We start from the raw sequence: 17,734 nt of genomic DNA on the forward strand, positions 1-17,734 counted from the left end.
TGTGCTGAGGGTAGAATGGGGACTATGCCGGGCTATGAAGGTACAGATTGTGGAAGGTATCCTCAATGTGAAGATGGAGCTTTGTCTCCACAAGGACTGTGCGGTGGTCAATTCTAACTTCTACTGTCATGGACAGATGCATCTGCGGCAGGCAGGTTGGTGAGGACGAGGTCAAGTATGTTTTCCCCTCTTGTTGGTTCCCTCACCGTGTGCTGCAGACCCAGCCTTTGATGAGTGAGGGATGAATACATTGAATTGACCTGCCCGACCCAGTTTACAGCTACAGCATCAATATAGCCAGTGGGGCTGATTGACACGGTGACAACACCAGTTCAGAGTATTCACTGCTTACAGGGGAGGCCTGTGTAAGGACCTGTCACAGTATAGGGTACCTCACACGGTGTGTTGGAAGCTGCTGTAGGCGTAGTTTGTCCCACTGGGAGGGCTAGGACCTTTGAAAAAGTAGCCCGCACATGTATGATTTGTCAGAGGGATAATCGGGGTAAAACACTCGCTGTCTTTGATCATCTCCCACAGCCCGAAATGCCTTTTGAAAATTTGCAGATAGATTTTGTATACATGCCGATGGCTGAGGGATTCGAATGCATGTTGGTGATTGTGGACATGTTTTCACGGTGTGTAGAGGCTTTTCCGGCCAAAAGAGGGGATCCGATTAGACTAATGATGACTGATAGTAAAGGAAACCTGACCGCATATAATGGCAATTATTTTATCTGTGGACATAAGGCGTATCCGTGGTTACCAGAAAATTGGGAAGGCTCCTGCTATTTGGGATGTGTAGTCCCTTATGTACATCACGTCCAGCAACTGCAGGACCATCCCCATCACAGGACGACACAAAGTGTTATGACATGAGCACAAATGCTGGGAATAATGATACCACCATTAGGAATAGCCACTAATGCATACCAACTACGTGAATTATGAGACATCCTTGAGCAGGTAGCTAATGACACTGCAGAAGCTGTTAACCAGATAGAAACTGAGATGGTTGTTCGAAGAGCAGTTGCCCTGCAGATTAGGATGGCCCTTGATTTCTTGTTAGCTGAAAAGGGAGGTACTTGTGCCCTGATTGGCAGTGACTGCTGCACATTCACCCCTGATAACTCAGGGAAAATTGATAACCTGGTGGATCTCATTCGTAGAGATGTAACAAGGTTACATGAGGATGGTGGTTGGGACTTTGGCTTTGGGTGTTTGGGATCGTTAGGACAGAGGATTGTGTTTTGGATTATAATCACCGTTGTGATCCTGATTGTCGCATGGTTACTGTTTAAATGTTGCTCAGGATGTTGTCAGGGCGTGGGAGCGAGTATGTCAGCATTGCCTCCGTGGTCCCAGCAACTTAACAATCAGGCAGCAACCGATCGGCGGGGGGGGGGGGGGGGGGGGGGGGTGGGGGGGGGGGGGGGGGGGGGGTGGGGGGGGAGCCTAGATTCCTCCTCGCCGTGCCCCTGTAGAGCTCTGCCATGTTGCCCGGGGCTGGCCCGGAGAAGGCAACCCACGCACATGCGTGGCCCGCGCCGGCTGTGGAGTGCATGTGCGGACCCGCACTGGCGATGGCGCACATGTGAGGACCAGCGCTGGCAGTTGTGCGCATGCGCAGACCTGCACTGGCCGTGGAGTGCATGCGCGGACCCGTGCCGCCCATGCTGGCGCCCGTATCGGCAGCTGGAGCTGCGTGAAGGGACCCAGTGTAGTGCTGGCCCCCTGTGGGTTGGGGGATCGCTGCTCCTGGCCACCGGATGACACCATCGTAAAACGCTTCGCCGTTTACAACATCGTCAACACTCTGCCGCTAAAATGGAGAATCTCGCCCAGATTCTTTTCACTCAAAGGGTTGTAAATCTTTTCAATTCTCTGCCCCAGAGACCTGTGGATTCTCGGTCATTCAGCTGATTCAAGACAAGAGATTGATCTGTTTTTGGGTGTGATTGGAATTAGGAGATACGGGGATTATGTGAGATGGTAGAGCTGAGATCGAAGATCAAACATGTTCTTATTTAATGGTGAAGCAAACTGAAAGGATGAATGGCCATTTCCTGCTGCTGGTTCTGATGTCATCCTGTTCTCTCTTTCTCTCCCTCTTTCCATCCCTCATCCCACTCCATCCTGCACACAGACTGACTGTACTGTGTACAAACAGACTACCTCTGTCCGTGATCCCAGCTCTCTCCCTCTCTGCGTTCGCTCTTTCCCTCTCCTTCTTCTCCCTCACTCTCACCCTTTCCTCCCTCTCCCTCCTGTCTCCTGATCACACCTTCTCTCCTTCCTCTCTTTCCCTCTCATTCTCCTCCCACTTCTGTTCCCATGCCTCCCCTTCCCCCCACACACTGCAGAGAGACAGAAGCTGGAACTCACAGGCTGCCTATACTTTGTGCAGACAGACTGCTTCACTCATTTCAGCCGATTGCCCAGGCAAGCAGCACAAAACAGGAAGCAGAGGACCAGGCTGTTTCTCATCAGCGATGGAGTGTGGAAGGTAACCATTCATTCCTCTCACTTGCTGAATTCGGAGATGGGTGAATGGTGGGATGGGGAGTTGTGGTGGTGGTGGTGGGGGGGGGCTTTTGTCGCTCGGTAAGAGATTCTGTTGCCTGGGAATCAATGTTGTAGCCGCCTGTCAGACACACACTCTGCTGTGATAGATGGAAAGAGTATTATAGAGAGGGAGAAAGAGTAAGGAGGAGGGAAAAGAGGGGAGGACTGTGTTCTTGGAGTGGGAGAGAAAGGCAGGAATTTGAGGAAAGGAGCGTTTATGGATTGGGAGAGAGAGAGAGGACAAAAAGAGTTAGAAAGTGGGAAAGCAAGAGAGGAGGAATTAGTGGGTGACTTATTATCAAGTGGGAGATGGAATGAGAGAGGAATTAGGGAGAAGAGTGAGTATCGAGAGAGAGGGAACACAAAAGGAAGTTGATTGAATTAAGAGGTGATAGAGTTGAAGAGAAATCGAGAGGCAAAATTATTCTCTTGAAATGTGTTCCCTACTGGATTGTGTTGGAATTGATCCACCATTGACTCCACTGTGAGATACCCACACACATGGGACTGGGAACCTTACACAATCGCTGGTGCTGGGTTTGTTCTCCATTTGATCAGCATCCCTCATCCCACATTAAACATTCACTCCCTCCGCCACTGACACACAATGCTGCAGTCTGAACCATTTACAAAATGTGTTGAAGCAACTCAGCAACTCTCCTTCGACAGCACTTTCCAAACCCGAGATCTCTGCTACCTGGAGGAACAAAGGTGGCAGACGCAGGGGAGGACCACCATATTAAAATCAGAGATCCGGGGAAAGGGGTGGGGCTGGGGGCCTGGGTGGTGGTGACAACATTTGAGGCTGTGTCTCCAATGTGCACGGGGCTCACACCCTCCGCTTGATGTGTCTCCTCCTTCCCGACTTTTCAAAGAATCCCTTTCAAAAGCAGCCTTCACACTCTGGGCCTCCTCGCACTGCCTAGTGTTTTTTAACAGTGGAAGTGGACTGAGGCTCTTAATTGACAATCAATTGAGCTTTTAAGGGCCTCAATATGCCTGAAGGTGGATGGCCCAGTCGGTGACGTACCCGCCCCCCGTTTCTGGTCAGCAGGTAGGGGTGGATGGGGGGGGCTGTAAAATCCAGACCAAAATGTCCTCTGGGTGGGGGGAGTTCAGTGTCCAAGAGTAACTTGGAGCACCACCACTGACTGACCGGCATTCTTGTGTTTATGCTGAGTGAATGACAACAAACTTCAGCAACTTGTTTCCCTTATCAGCTCCCCCCAGATATCCGGATGTTATATCCCGCACAAGTCTCACTGGGGGGAATGATTAACTGCCCTGTGAACCTTGCAGAATACGAGTTCCCCCGATAGGGAGGGTGCGGGTGGCCTCGAACAATGTCTGGCTCTGGATAAACAGATATTTAAAAAGTATAAAATTATTAAAATATTATAAAGTAGTTATAAATGTATAAAAACCATTTTAATCAGCTTCAGAGACGTGGGGCTGGATTCTCCTCATCCCGACACAGACACCGTTCGGCGACGGGACGGAGAATCCGTTTTCCCGCCGGTTCCGGTATTCTCCGCCCCACTGAAAAGAGGAGGACTCATGGAGTTCGCTACTTTTCAGTGGGGCGGAGAATAGTCCCGCTATTCTCTGTCCCTGACCGGCCAAATTCCCGACGGTGAGGTTCTAATCTGGCCCTGCCATTCGGAATCACGCGAGGCAGCTGCGGACTCAGTCCGGGGCCGTCACAGTTGGGGGAGGGCCGATCGGAGGGCGGGGGGAGGGGGGGGGGTTCATTCGGGACTGGGGTCTATGTGTGCGGACAATCCGGCTTGGGCGAGCGGCTGATGACGGCACTACTTTGGTGGTCCAGGCTGAGTCCGCCATGGAGCACGGCGTGGCCGCTGGAGGCCGCCGCCATGCGTATGTGCAGCCTCTGACCCGGAAGTGCGGGGGGCCGTATCGGCAGCTGGAGCTGCGAGCTCCATGCCAGCTGCCTGCGGGCCTCCTGCAAGACGGTGAATCTGTGGCCTTTTGATGCCAGTTTTCCTGGCGTAAAACACCACAGTTTTCACGATGGCGTGGGGACATAGTCCCCAAAACGGAGAATCCAGCCCGTGTAGTATGTTGGAAAGTAATCAAGGAGCCATTTATCATAAGGATAATGTCCTTATCCATTGGTCCACAAGAGAGGAGCGTCCCACCGTGGCAGGTCTCAAAATTAGAATTTAATCAATCAAAACATCTGGGGTGGGATTCTCCGTTGGCTGACGCTGGAACCGGGAAACGTGATTGGGCGAAGAATCGGATTTGACGCCAAAATCGTGGCAAGCACCGGTTTCACGCCAAATCACAATTCTGTGCCTCGACAGCGGCGTCACTGCATTCCACTCTGCATGTACAGTAAACGCCGTTGGCATATCATTAGCGGTCCTAACCCGGAATTGTCCGGGGTGTCCGCGATTCCCCACCTCCACTGGGGGGAATTCCCGACGGCGAGGTTCTCTTGTGGTTTTAAAAATCGTCAGACAGGTGCTGCGGCTGATGAGGAAGAGAGAGGAGCTGGGACACAGAGAGGGCAGACCGTGGGCAGCCGGGCCGGACACTGGCCACACTGGCTATGGTGGGAGGGGGGCCCTGCCAGGGCCGGGGGGGGGGAGGGGGGGGATGTGACGGGGGAATTGGCCGTGTGGACAGGTGACCCCCGCCATTGCCTCGACCTGCAAGGCAGCCACCTTGCTGCACATTCCACTGAGCACACACATTGGCTCCTGGTTCTGCAGAGTGGCATCGACTGTATAGGTGCCCCCACACCCCCCAGTCCCACACCCCACCCTCACCATGCCCCCCCCCACTGTTACGCGATCCGCTGTTGAGGCCTCAGGCGGTCTATCTGCTGTTGAGGCATCAGGCTAAAGGCACATTGCCCACTGTAGCCCCTCTGGGGCTCTGAGCGGGGGCTGCGGAGCGTATCATTGGCACGAGCAGTGCCAGCCGATGGTACCCCTGGGGGTAGAGCCCGCAGCACCAACCGGGGCCACCATGTAGCCCGGTGGACCTGGTTCTGACGGGGGTACGCACCAAGCTATCATGTCAGCCTTTCATTGCAGACAATGGATATTGGATTTGAACCAGTAATGGTTGCCTTCCTGCTAATCGCTGCAGCCCTGGGGGATGCACTGTGGCCGTACGAGCTGGAGCTGCTCGAGGTGGAGGAAGCTGCAGCAGCGGAGCGTGGAGCAGTGGAGCCTGCCCCGGAGGAATAGGAGGCAGCCGCCCGGGATGGAGATCCAGCTGCCCAACAGGCCGAGGAGGATGAAGATCAAAGGCGGCCTCGCACAAGGCCTCGCAGGTACCGGCAGCGCCTGTCATTCGAGGACCTGCCAGACCGGGCATGCCATTGAATACTCCGGCTGAGCAGGGAAACAGTGCGACATATCTGCCGGATCATGGCACACCTGGCACCACGGGGGGTATGGGGGAGGACACCTGCTCCCGGCTACAACAACGCCCATGCGGCGACCAGGAGCGTGATCGGCCTCCTGAAGATGCAGTTCAGGTGCCTGGACGGCTCTGGAGGGGCCCTGCAGTATGATGCTGAGAGGGTCGCCCGAGTCATGGCGGACTGCTGAATCCTCCACAACATCGCGCAGCAGAGGGGCGACGTGCTGGAGGAGGAGCATGAATGCCAGACCTCGTCCGATGAGGATGATAGGGAGGGTGGGCAGGACATGGAGTGCTGGCCGGCACGGGATGGCCAACACGCAAGGGACACCTCCACGGTGGGGAGGGGGGGAACAGACCAGGGGCACAGCCACAGCATCCCCGCCACCCCCCCCGCCTGCACCCCCTCCATGATATGTACCTGCCGCACTACAGGCTGCGGGCCCGAGGTTGGCAGTAACATCGGGTCTGGTCCATGGGATGGACGATGATGACAACCCGTTCTGCGATGAACTCTGGTTCCCCGCATCGTATGGCAACATCTGACTCCTGCCCTCGGCAGCACTTTCCACCATCTACCTGGGTGGTCCCTGCATGTCAGCTGGCCATTCCATCACATGGTCCCATCGAATCCCAGGGGTGACCGTGGTGGTCCACCCTCATGGCCGGGGGGTGTGGAGGGAGGGTGGGTGGCCTAGGCCACAACATCCACCCATTCCCCCCACCACACCCGCTCTGTGGCCAGCCCAGACCAGCCCACCCCTCACACCCATCGGACAGAGCACCATGGCAGGTTGTAATGGTGTGAACAGGTGTTTGATGTGACAACATATATACAGAGCCGCGTCCTTGCCTATGGCACTAAACGCGCCAACTTAACTGGTGTCTAACGTTCTGGCCTTACGGGCCCTAACGCAATGTCTAGATGGTACATCAGGAGAAGAGACGGCCTGCTGTGATTCCCGTCCTGCTACCTGGGTCCTTGTTGGCGGGTGTCGTCTGGGGTTCTGCCCATCAGATGCGCCAGGAACAGGAGGGGTGGGGGGGGGGGGGGGGGGGGGGGTGGGGAGTTGAGGTGCTGCGGTGTTCTGGCACCTCTCCTGCAGGTGTCTCCAGCACAGGCCCATCACCTCCTCCTCCCTCGGGATGTCCGGTGGCCCCTGGGCTACTCCATGGGATGGGGGTGCGAGCAGAGATATCCCCTGAGGCTCCCCCAACACCTTGCGCTGAAGGCCCCCTCTGAATCGACCAGGACCTGCACGCTCGCGGCCATGGAGCACAGGGAGCGGACCATCGCTGTCTGGGACTGCGCCACATCACACTGTGACCGTGCCACCACCTTCTGGGTCTGTGTCACATCAGCTAGTGACTGCTCCATCTCCCTCTGGGACTGGGCCACCTTCCCATGTGTCTTCACCATGTCGGCCAGAGCCTGAGCAATGCCACTGACGTTCTCAGCCATGGCCCGCTGTGACTGGGCCACACTCATAAGCGATGCTGCTCTTTCCAGGGAGCTCTCGAACATGGCTGCCTGTGAGATGGCAAACATGCCCAGGGCCTCGGCCAACCCCTGCACAGAATGTCCCAGGCCTTGACATGCTGATCCATGGCCAAAGCCCACGTCCTCAATGCCTCCACTGCGGACGCTACCCGTGCGGTGATGGCCTGGGTGGCACACATGGTCAGCACCACCTCCTGGTCCTGAACGCGGTTGGATTCCTCCAACTGCATCGGCAGGTGCTGGATGCTCACCAACAACCCCTCATGTAGTCCCTGGCTCTGCGACTACATCTCCCCAATCAATGAAATGAAATGAAAATGAAAATGGCTTATTGTCACGAGTAGGCTTCAATGAAGTTACTGTGAAAAGCCCCTAGTCACCACATTCCGGCGCCTGTTCGGAGAGGCTGTTACGGGAATCGAACCGTGCTGCTGGCCTGCCTTGGTCTGCTTTCAAAGCCAGCGATTTAGCCCAGCGTGCTAAACAGCCCCTGTCCGTTCCAGAAACCCAGTGCAGACGAAGCCATTCGGCCCATCGCGTTTGCACCGATCCTCCGAAAGAGCACCCAACACAGGCCCACTCTCACGCCCCATCCCCACAACCCCGCCGAACCTACACATCTTTGGATGCTAACGACAAGTTAGCACGGTCAATCCATGTAACTTACATATCTTTCGATACTAAGGGACCATTAAGCATGGTCAATCCATGTAACCGACACATCTTTGGACACTAAGGGACAATTTAGCATGGTCAATCCATGTAACCGACACATCTTTGGACACTAAGGGACAATTTAGCATGGTCAATCCATGTAACCTACACTTCCTTGGACACTAAGGGATAATTTAGCATGGTCAGAATTCAGGGGCATGTATTTGAAAGACAGTGGGTGTGACTGGGCTGCCGGTCCTGACACTGGCTGGGCCGGCTGGTGTGGGTGGCTCCTGCCTTGGTCGGCAGGGAGGAGTGGCGGTAGGACGGGTGTGGGGCCGGGCGACCCCCCCCCCCCCCCACGGGATTGACGCGGTGTCCAGGAACAGACCGTCATTCCCGTGGCCTGCAAGGCAGCCATCTTGCCGCACATCCCATTGACCACCTATCTTGACCCCTGGTTCTGCAGGATGACACCGGTCGTATGGGTACCCCCACCCCACCACCCCCACATCCCCGCCTCCACCCAACCACCCATGTACCCCAGTCCCCAACACTACACCCACCCTCCGCCATACCTCTCCCCCCCCCCAACTGGCCACCACCGACGGGCAGGGCATCACGCAGCCTGCCCAAGGGCAATGGCCACAGTATCCCCGACAGGGCGGTATGGACCTGGGCCACAGAGAGTGCTGGTGGCCAATGTCAGCCATGGCCCACTGTGACTGGACCATGCTTCGGAGCGCCGCTGCAATGCCCAGCTGGCTCTGACACATGGCTGCCTGTGAGAGGGCAGCCCTGTCCTGAGCCTCGGCCATTGCCTGCACAGAGTGCCCCAGACCTTGGACTGGCCTTGATCCATGGCAGAAACCCTCACCCTGAGGCATCCACGTGCGGTGTTGGCCTGGGTGGCACACATGGTCGGCACCACCTCCGGCTGCTGCACGCGGTTGGATTCCTCCAACTGCACCAGCAGGTGATGGATTCTCGCCGACAACCCCTCGTGTTGTCCCTGGCTGTGTGACTGCATCTCCTCAATCGAGCTGACCGTCCGTTCCAGAAGCCTGAAACCCGTCTGCAGGGCAGCTAGTCCCTGGGGTCGGCCTGCCCTCCGACCGCCCGCCCCCTGGGGAGCGCCTCCCTCCACCTGCTGAACTGGAGGATGTGTGGTGCTCACCAGATAGTGTCCCAGGAGCCTGTTCACCAACCGAGGTGAGTGTCTCTGGGAAGGTGGAGGGTGTTGGAGACGCTGTGACAGGAAGTCAGTGTCATCCTTGGACTCGAGCCCCGGGGTGTCCTGTGGGGGTGGTGTGGGGGTGAGGGATGTGTGGGGGTGAGGGATGGTGTGGGGGTGAGGGATGTGTGGGGGTGAGGGATGTGTGGGGGTGAGGGATGTGTGGGGGGTGTGGGTGTGGTGTGGGGGCGGTGTGGGGGGTGTGGGTGTGGTGTGGGGGCGGTGTGGGGGTGAGGGTGGTGTGGGTGTGGTGTGGGGGTGGTGTGGGTGTGAGGGTGGTGTGGGTGTGGGGGTATTGTGGGTGGTGTGGGTGTGAGGGTGGGTGTGGGTGTGAGGGTGGTGTGGGTGTGAGGGTGTGAGGGGTGGTGTGGGTGTGAGGGTGGTGTGGGTGTGAGGGTGGTGTGGGTGTGAGGGTGGTGTGGGTGTGAGGGTGGTGTGGGTGTGGGGGTGGTGTGGGTGTGAGGGTGGTGTGGGTGTGGGTGTGGTGTGGGTGTGGGTGTGAGGGTGGTGTGGGTGTGGGTGTGAGGGTGGTGTGGGTGTGAGGGTGGTAGGGGGCTGGTATTGGAGGAGGGGCTGACACACGTGTCACGAGGAACCGCAACTCAGCGGGGTCTCACTTCCTCGCCCAATGCCAACCTCCACCCCGGCGACAGCCTCCATCGTGTTGTGTGGCCCTCCCGCCGGGCTAAATGGGATAGACTTCGAACACAGCCAGCAACTATCTTCAGCTGCTTCATCAATGACGTTCACTGATGGATACACAATGTTCGGCACCCCATCCACAACCATTACACCCTCCACGGCCAGCGCACAGTGACAGCCGTGTGTACCTTCTCCAAGCTGCACTGCAGGAACTCACAGTCTCCTCACACAGCACCTCCCAAACTCTGGACACTGCCACCTTGGAGGACAAGGGCGACAGACACATGGGGCGGATTCTCTGAGCCCGCGCCGGGTCGGAGAATCGCCAGGGGCCTGGGAGATTCCCACAATGACGCTCCGACGCCGGGACGCCGATTCTCCGGTGATTGGAGAATTGGCACCAATCACGCCCGTGCGGTCGCCGTGGCATCGGTTGGGCGCCGCTGAAATAAGCCTCCATGCCGATTCTCCGTGGGCGACGGGCCGAACTCCCGCCGAGTCCCGCTGGCATGGTTCCAACCTGGTACCACCCGGCGGGTGCTCGGACCCGCGGCCGCTGTGGACGTCCTGGTGGGGGTGCGGGGGGATCTGACTCCAGTGGGGGGGGCTCCACGGGGTCCAGGCCGATCGGTGGGTGGGCCCGGTCTGGAGGGGGCCTACCTCCTGATGCATGGCCCGCTGTAAGTTCGTCGACATGTTTCTCTGCGCCGGTGCGGAGACGGCAACAACGCGCATGCGTGGACCTGCGCCGGCCGTGCAGGGCTGCCTTTCGGCGCCGGAGCCACGCGCAGCACTCCGGCGCCGTGCTAACCCCATGAACAGCGGTGAATTGCTGGGCCAGGAGGCCCCTTGATGCCGGCGTACACCACTCAGGTGTTTACGGCGGCGTCAACACTTGGCCGGGATTTCGGAGAATCCCAGCCCCGGTCTCACCTCCACCTGCAAGTTCCCGTCCAAGCCACACTCCACCCTGACTGGGAAATATATCTCCATTTCTTCCCTGTCATTTGGGACAAAATCCTGGACCACCCTCCCTAACAGCACAGTGGGTGTACCTACACCACACGGACTGCAGCGGTTCAAGAAGGCAGCACTCCACCATGTTCTCTTGACAATTCCGAGGGGTAATAAATGCCGGCCTAGCCGGTGATGCACATATCCCGTGAATTAACTTTTAAAAATTATATAATATTTTGGACAGTTTGGTCAACGTCTTGAAGGAAACAAATTCTGGTCCCTTTGTTTCTAAACTCATTACAAGGTGTGGTGGGCAATGGGTTAAGGAATGCACAATAACCACAAATCAGTGTTTTCTTGTCTTTTAACAAACCACATTGCAACTTTATTGACTGGTTTAATTTTATTATAACACGTGTGCAGAAAATTCCATGTTGCCATTAATTATGGATTTTACATTATAGCACATCCTCTCTCTCCCTCCCTCCCTCCCTCTCTCTATCTCTCCCCTCCCTCTCTCTCTCTCTCTCTCCATCCTCTATCTCTCCCTCTCTCTCCCTCCTCTCTCTCTCTCCATCTCTCTTTCCCTCTTTCTCCCTCCCTCTCTCCCTCTCTTTTCCCTCTTTCTCTCTCTCTCCCTCCCTCTCTCTCTCCATCCCTCTATCTCTCCCTCTCTAGCTCTCTCTCCCTCCCTCGCTCTTTCCCTCTTTCTCTCTCTGCCTCCTACTCTGAATCCCAGTCCCACTCTCTGTCCCTCCCTCTCCCCCGCACCTTCCCTTCCTATGTCCCCTTTCCCATCCCACACGGCACAGAGACAGAAGCTGGCACTCCCAGGTTGGCTGCACTTTGTACAAACAGGCTGCCTGGGCCATCGTCTGAAAGGACAGAAGCAAACAGCACAAAACAGGAAGCAGACGACCAGGTTGTTTCTCGTGAGCGATGGAGTGTGGAAGGTAAACATTCATTCATCTCATTCACTGAATTTGTAGATGGGAGAGTTGTGGGGTGGGAGGGGCTTCTGATGCTCAGGAACAGATCCTGTTGTCTGGGAATGAATGCTGTAGCTGCCCCACACACTCACATTGCTGTGATAGAGGGAAGGAGAGTGTCCTAGAGCGGGAGAAAGAGAGAGAATGAGGAGGAGGGAAAAGAGGGGAGGACTGTGATCTTCTGGAGTGGGGAGAAAGGCGGGAATTAGAGGGAAAGAGATTAAATGGAATTGGGAGAGTGGGAAAGAGAGGGTAAGAGTGTGTTATACAGTGGGAAAGAGAGAGGAGGAATGAGAGGAATGACAAAGGTGAATAAAGTTGGAATGAGAGAGTAATTAGGGAGAAGAGTAAGTGTGGGAGAGAGAGAGAGAGAACACAAAAGGAAGGTATTGAATGATGATATTATAGAGTTGAAGAGAGAGTAAGAGGGAATATGTACCCCATTGGATTGCATTAGAATTGATACGTTAACAGATTTATTGTCATTTATTTATGACTTTGTGAATTGTATTGTGAATCATTCCCCAGTATCGTTGAAATGTATTCAGTTAAATTCCATTGAGATGTGGTTCCTGTTTACATTCCTGAAGGGAAGTAGAATTTCCTCAAAAATGGGCTGGGAATTGCCCCCACTATTTGATCTGGGGGATATATTCCATGTTTTCGGATCGAGGGCGTATTTGTCCAATAAAACAAAATGAAATGAAAATTACTTATTGTCACAAGTAGGCTTCAAATGAAGTTACTGTGAAAAGCCCCTAGCCCCTCGGGGAGGCTGGCATGGGAATTGAACCCGCGCTGCCAGCCTTGTTCTGCTTTACAAGCCAGCTGTTTAGCTCACTGTGCTAAACCAGCCCCAGACACCTGGGTAACACCCCACACACAGGCCTGTGGTATCTTCCCTATTTGTGGTCCTCGGCTCTATTCCCACAATATGTGCTCCATGGCATTCCTCACTGTCTGTTCATGAGGTATATTCCCCCCATCACTACACTGCAGGGGGAGTCCCTCAGCTTTGACACACTGGGAATCTCCCAAGGTATCTGGCACGGGGGTACATCCAGGGCGGGTTGGGGGCAAAATGTCGTCATTCCACCAACGCTCAGACCCCAGGTACAATTGGAATGTAATGATGGGGAACATTCTCCCAATATCTGTCCCGGCTGTGTTCCCCAAAATGCCATGCCCGGGTGATTTGTGGATTCTTGGGACTGGACATTCTCCGCCCGTCCCCCAAAACAATGTTATTGTTCTGTGATGTATTTCCCCAATGTCTGTACTTGGGGAATTTCCTCTCACATGGCTTCCTCTCCCATCAATATCCAGTTCTGGTGACTCTTCCCGATTATCAGGTAAATTCCCCCACTGCCTGTACTGGGAGTGTGTGTGGTGTTTCCCTCGGGCACAGGGCTGGGAATATTCCCCTGATATCCATCCCTGGGATGGATTCTCCCAAATACTCTATTTGAAGGGAATTCCCTTGGACAAGGGATTGGTGATCTCCCCAGTATTTTGTCCTGGAGTGTACCTTTCCAAGGCGAACCTGTGGTGCCGGTATTCCCATATGTTTGCTGTCCTTCCCATTCTAATAGTGGAGATCGTGGATTTGGAAGGTACTGTCGAAGGTGGGAGATCAAGGGGGTTACTCTGGACTGAAAGCTGAAATGGAGAAACCAGATAAATACTGTGGCTGCAAGAGCAGGTCCGAGGCTGGGAATTCTGCAACTGGTCAGTCACCTGCCGACTCCCCAGTGCCTTTCCACCAACTACAAGGCAGAAGTCAGGAATGTGATGGAATACTCTCCACTTGCCTGAGCAACAGCAACATTCCAGCAGCTTGAGGCCATCCAGGGAACAGCAACCTGATTGATTGGCTCCTATCCAGCACTTTAAACATTCACTCCCTCCACCTCCGACGTACAGTGACAGCCGTGTGTACCATCTACAAGATGTACCACAGCAACTCACCAAGTCTCAGAACGGCACGTTCCAAACCCGTCACCTCTGCCACCTGGAAGGACAAAGGCAGCAGACACATGGTGGGAAGACCATTTGCTGCAAGTTCCCCTGTACGTCGCTCACCATCCTGACTTGGGAGTAAACGGCAAAGCCATCACTGTCACTGGGTTAGAATCCTGAAACTCCCTCCCCAATCCTGTGGGAGGACCTACACCACATGGACTGCGGCTGTTTAAGAAGGTGACTCCCCAAAGGGCCGTTAGGGATGGACAATAAATCCTGTCCTTGCCAGCAGCATCCCCAACCCAGGAATGAATATAAAGAAAGTTGTGACTGGGAATCTCAGCCAATGTCTGGTTCTGAGATATATTTCCCAGGAGCGATACAGGAGAACTTCCACATGGGATGGAGAACTCCCTCTGCCTCCCAATATATTTTCCTGGGATGTATTTATTCAGAATTGTACTGTTGAGAAATACATTGAACAAGGAATCTCTCCGATATCTGGTCTTCTGATGTGTTCCTCCAGTGACTGGACTCAGGAAATTCCCGCCTGCAAGAGAATCCGCACTCTCCCCCCGTATCCCCTCTCTCCACCCACTCCACCCCGGTCACCACTACCGAACTCCACTCCCTCCACCCCCAGCCCCCACTCCCTCCACCCCGACCCCCACTCTCTCCATCCCCGACCCCCACTCCCTCCATCCCCGACCCCCACTCCCTCCACCCCCGACCCCCACTCCCTCCACCCCCGACCCCCGACCCCCACTCCATCCACCCCCGACCCCCACTCCATCCACCCCCGACCCCCACTCCCTCCACTCTCACTCCCTCCACCCCCACTCCCTCCACCGCAACCCCTGTCACCACCACCGACCCCCACCCACTCACTCACCTGACTCTCTCTCCCCTCCCTCACTCCCTCTCTCCATCCCCCCCTGTCTCCCTCCCTGTCTCTCTCCCTCCCTCCCTGCCTCTCTCCCTTCCTCCCTCCCTGCCTCCCGCTCTTCGTCCCTCTCTTCCTCCATCCCTCTCTCTCTTCGTCCCTCTCCCTCCCTCCCTCTCTCCCTCCCACCCTCTCTTCGTCCCCCTGTCCCTCCCTCCTTCTCTTCGTCCCTCTCCCTCCTTCCCTCTTTGCCCCTCTCTCCCTCCCTCCCACTCTCCATCCCTCTCTCTCTCCCTCCCTCTCTCCCACTCTTCGTCCCTCTCTCCCTCCCTCCCTGTCTTCGTCCCTCCCTCCCTCCCTCCCTCCCCCCCTGCACACAGACAGAGGTTACACTCGGCAGTTTGTACACCTTGTGCAAACTGTCTGCCTGGCAATAACTGCTCGGAGAGAGGCAACAAACACAAAACAGGAAGCAGAGGCCCGGACCGTTAGTTGAAGCTACGGAGTGTGAAAATTATACTGAGGGCAGAGGGCCTTGGCACGCACTCACTGACACACAGGGAGAGAGAAAGGGAGAGAGAAGGAGCTGGCCAGTACCGGGAGCTGACAGAAGTTTGTGCAGGGGAGTGGAGGCCAGTGACAGGGTAAGGGAGCGGTTTATTCCTCGCTCACTCTGGATTTGGAGATGGGTCAATTGTGGGTGTGGAAGGTGGGCCTTTGGTTGCTGAACTGGGAAACAATGCAGTAGCTGCCCGTCACACAATGAGAGATGGATGTTATGTGATTGGATGGAGTAGAGAGAGGGGGATAGAGATAGAGGAGGGAATGGAGTGGAGGAGTGTGCCATAAAGCAGGAAAGAGAAATGAAAAAGAAGGAGCGTAATAGAGATTGGGAGCACTAGCAGAAAAGAAAATACAATGAAGAATTATATTGTAGAGTGGAAGAGAGTGAGAAGGAAAGAGAGGGAAAATGGAGGTGTAGATCTTGGATCGTATTGTAATTGATTGGTCAGTATATTGTGATAATTGATTGGTCAGTATATTGTGATCTAATTGATTGGTCAGTATATTGTGATAATTGATTGGTCAGTATATTGTGATAATTGATTGGTCAGTATATTGTGATAATTGATTGGTCAGTATATTGTGTTCTAATTGATTGGTCAGTATATTGTGATAATTGATTGGTCAGTATATTGTGATAATTGATTGGTCAGTATATTGTGATAATTGATTGGTCAGTATATTGTGATAATTGATTGGTCAGTATATTGTGATCTAATTGATTGGTCAGTATATTGTGTTCTAATTGATTGGTCAGTATATTGTGATAATTGATTGGTCAGTATATTGTGATAATTGATTGGTCAGTATATTGTGTTCTAATTGATTGGTCAGTATATTGTGATAATTGATTGGTCAGTATATTGTGTTCTAATTGATTGGTCAGTATATTGTGATAATTGATTGGTCAGTATATTGTGATAATTGATTGGTCAGTATATTGTGTTCTAATTGATTGGTCAGTATATTGTGATAATTGATTGGTCAGTATATTGTGATAATTGATTGGTCAGTATATTGTGATAATTGATTGGTCAGTATATGTGATAATTGATTGGGTCAGTATATTGTGTTATAATGGATTGGTCAGTATTATTGCGATAATTGATTGGTCAATATATGTGATAATGATTGTCAGTATATGTGTTCTAATTGATTGGTCAGTATATTGCTGATAATTGATTGGTGCTGTATATTGTGATAATTGATTGGTCAGTATATTGTGTTCTAATTGATTGGTCAGTATATTGTGTTATAATTGATTGGTCAGTATATTGTGATAATTGATTGGTCAGTATATTGTGATATTTGATTGGTCAGTATATTGTGTTCTAATTGATTGGTCAGTATATTGTGTTCTAATTGATTGGTCTGTATATTGTGTTACGATTAATCAATCATTATTTTGTGCTATGATTTATTCACCAATACATTGCATTCCGATCCATGCACACCTATATTGAAATTTATCCAGGTAAATTCCATTGCCCCGCTCTGTAGGGATTCTCTGGAAAAACAAGATATTGCGGATGCTGGATATCTGAAATAAAAGCAGAAAGTTCTGGAAGAAATCAGCAGCCATTCCAAAGAGGAGCCAAATTGGACTCGAAATGTTATCTCTGTTTCTCTCTCCACAGATGCTGTGAGACTCGCTGAGTTTTTCACAGGACTTTCAGCATTTTATTTTTGAATTCCCTCGTACATGAGCCTGGAAATTACTCCCAATATCTCACAGAATTTACAGCGCAGAAGGAGGCCATTCAGCCCATCGAGTGTGCACCGGCCCGACTTAAGTCCACACCTCCACCCTATCCCTATAACCCAGTAAACCCACCTGACCTTTTTGGAAACTAAGGGCGATTTGGCATGGCCAATCCACCTAACCTGCACATCTTTGGACTGCGGGAAGAAACCGGAGCACCTGGAGGAAACCCACCCAGACACGGGAAGAACGTGCAAACTCCACACAGACAGTCATCTGAGGCCGGATTTGAACCCGGGTCCCTGGAGCTGTGAGGCAGATGTGCTAACCCAATGTGCCACCCAGAGTCCTGAGGTTTATGGGGATTCCCTCATAAATGAAGGCGGGAATCTTCCAGATATCCGATTCTGGTGCAGCTTCCCTCAATATTTATTCCTGGGATGTATTCCCTCAGTATCCGGTGCTGAGGTATATTCACCCAATGACTATGCCGGGTGTCACAGCCAGACACGGGATTGGGAATCTCCCGCAGTGAATAGTTCTGGAGTGAATTCTCCCAATGCTTGTCCGGAGAGTATTCCCTCTCACTTAGAACTGAGAAACTCCTCCAATTTCCCTTTGGTACCTTCCTCTCCTGTATTTTGGTTCTGCAGTGTGTTAACCCACTGTTTCTATTGGGGGAATT

General features: G+C 53.6%; 1 protein-coding gene across 5 annotated transcripts in view; it reads left to right on the forward strand.

Annotated features, from left to right (window-relative positions):
- LOC119951157 (gastrula zinc finger protein XlCGF8.2DB-like) overlaps window positions 1-17,734 on the forward strand; it is a 294,519-nt gene that overhangs the window by 15,063 nt on the left and 261,722 nt on the right. For all 5 annotated transcript variants that reach the window (XR_005457519.1, XR_005457523.1, XR_005457522.1 and 2 more), the window contains exons 2-3: window positions 2,144-2,503; window positions 11,628-11,902. The gene's annotated coding sequence lies outside the window, so the exon portion shown is untranslated. The remainder of the gene's footprint in view (window positions 1-2,143; window positions 2,504-11,627; window positions 11,903-17,734) is intronic.

This window comes from Scyliorhinus canicula, chromosome 17 (assembly GCF_902713615.1).
Source record: "Scyliorhinus canicula chromosome 17, sScyCan1.1, whole genome shotgun sequence".
Classification (NCBI taxonomy): Eukaryota; Metazoa; Chordata; class Chondrichthyes; order Carcharhiniformes; family Scyliorhinidae; genus Scyliorhinus; species Scyliorhinus canicula.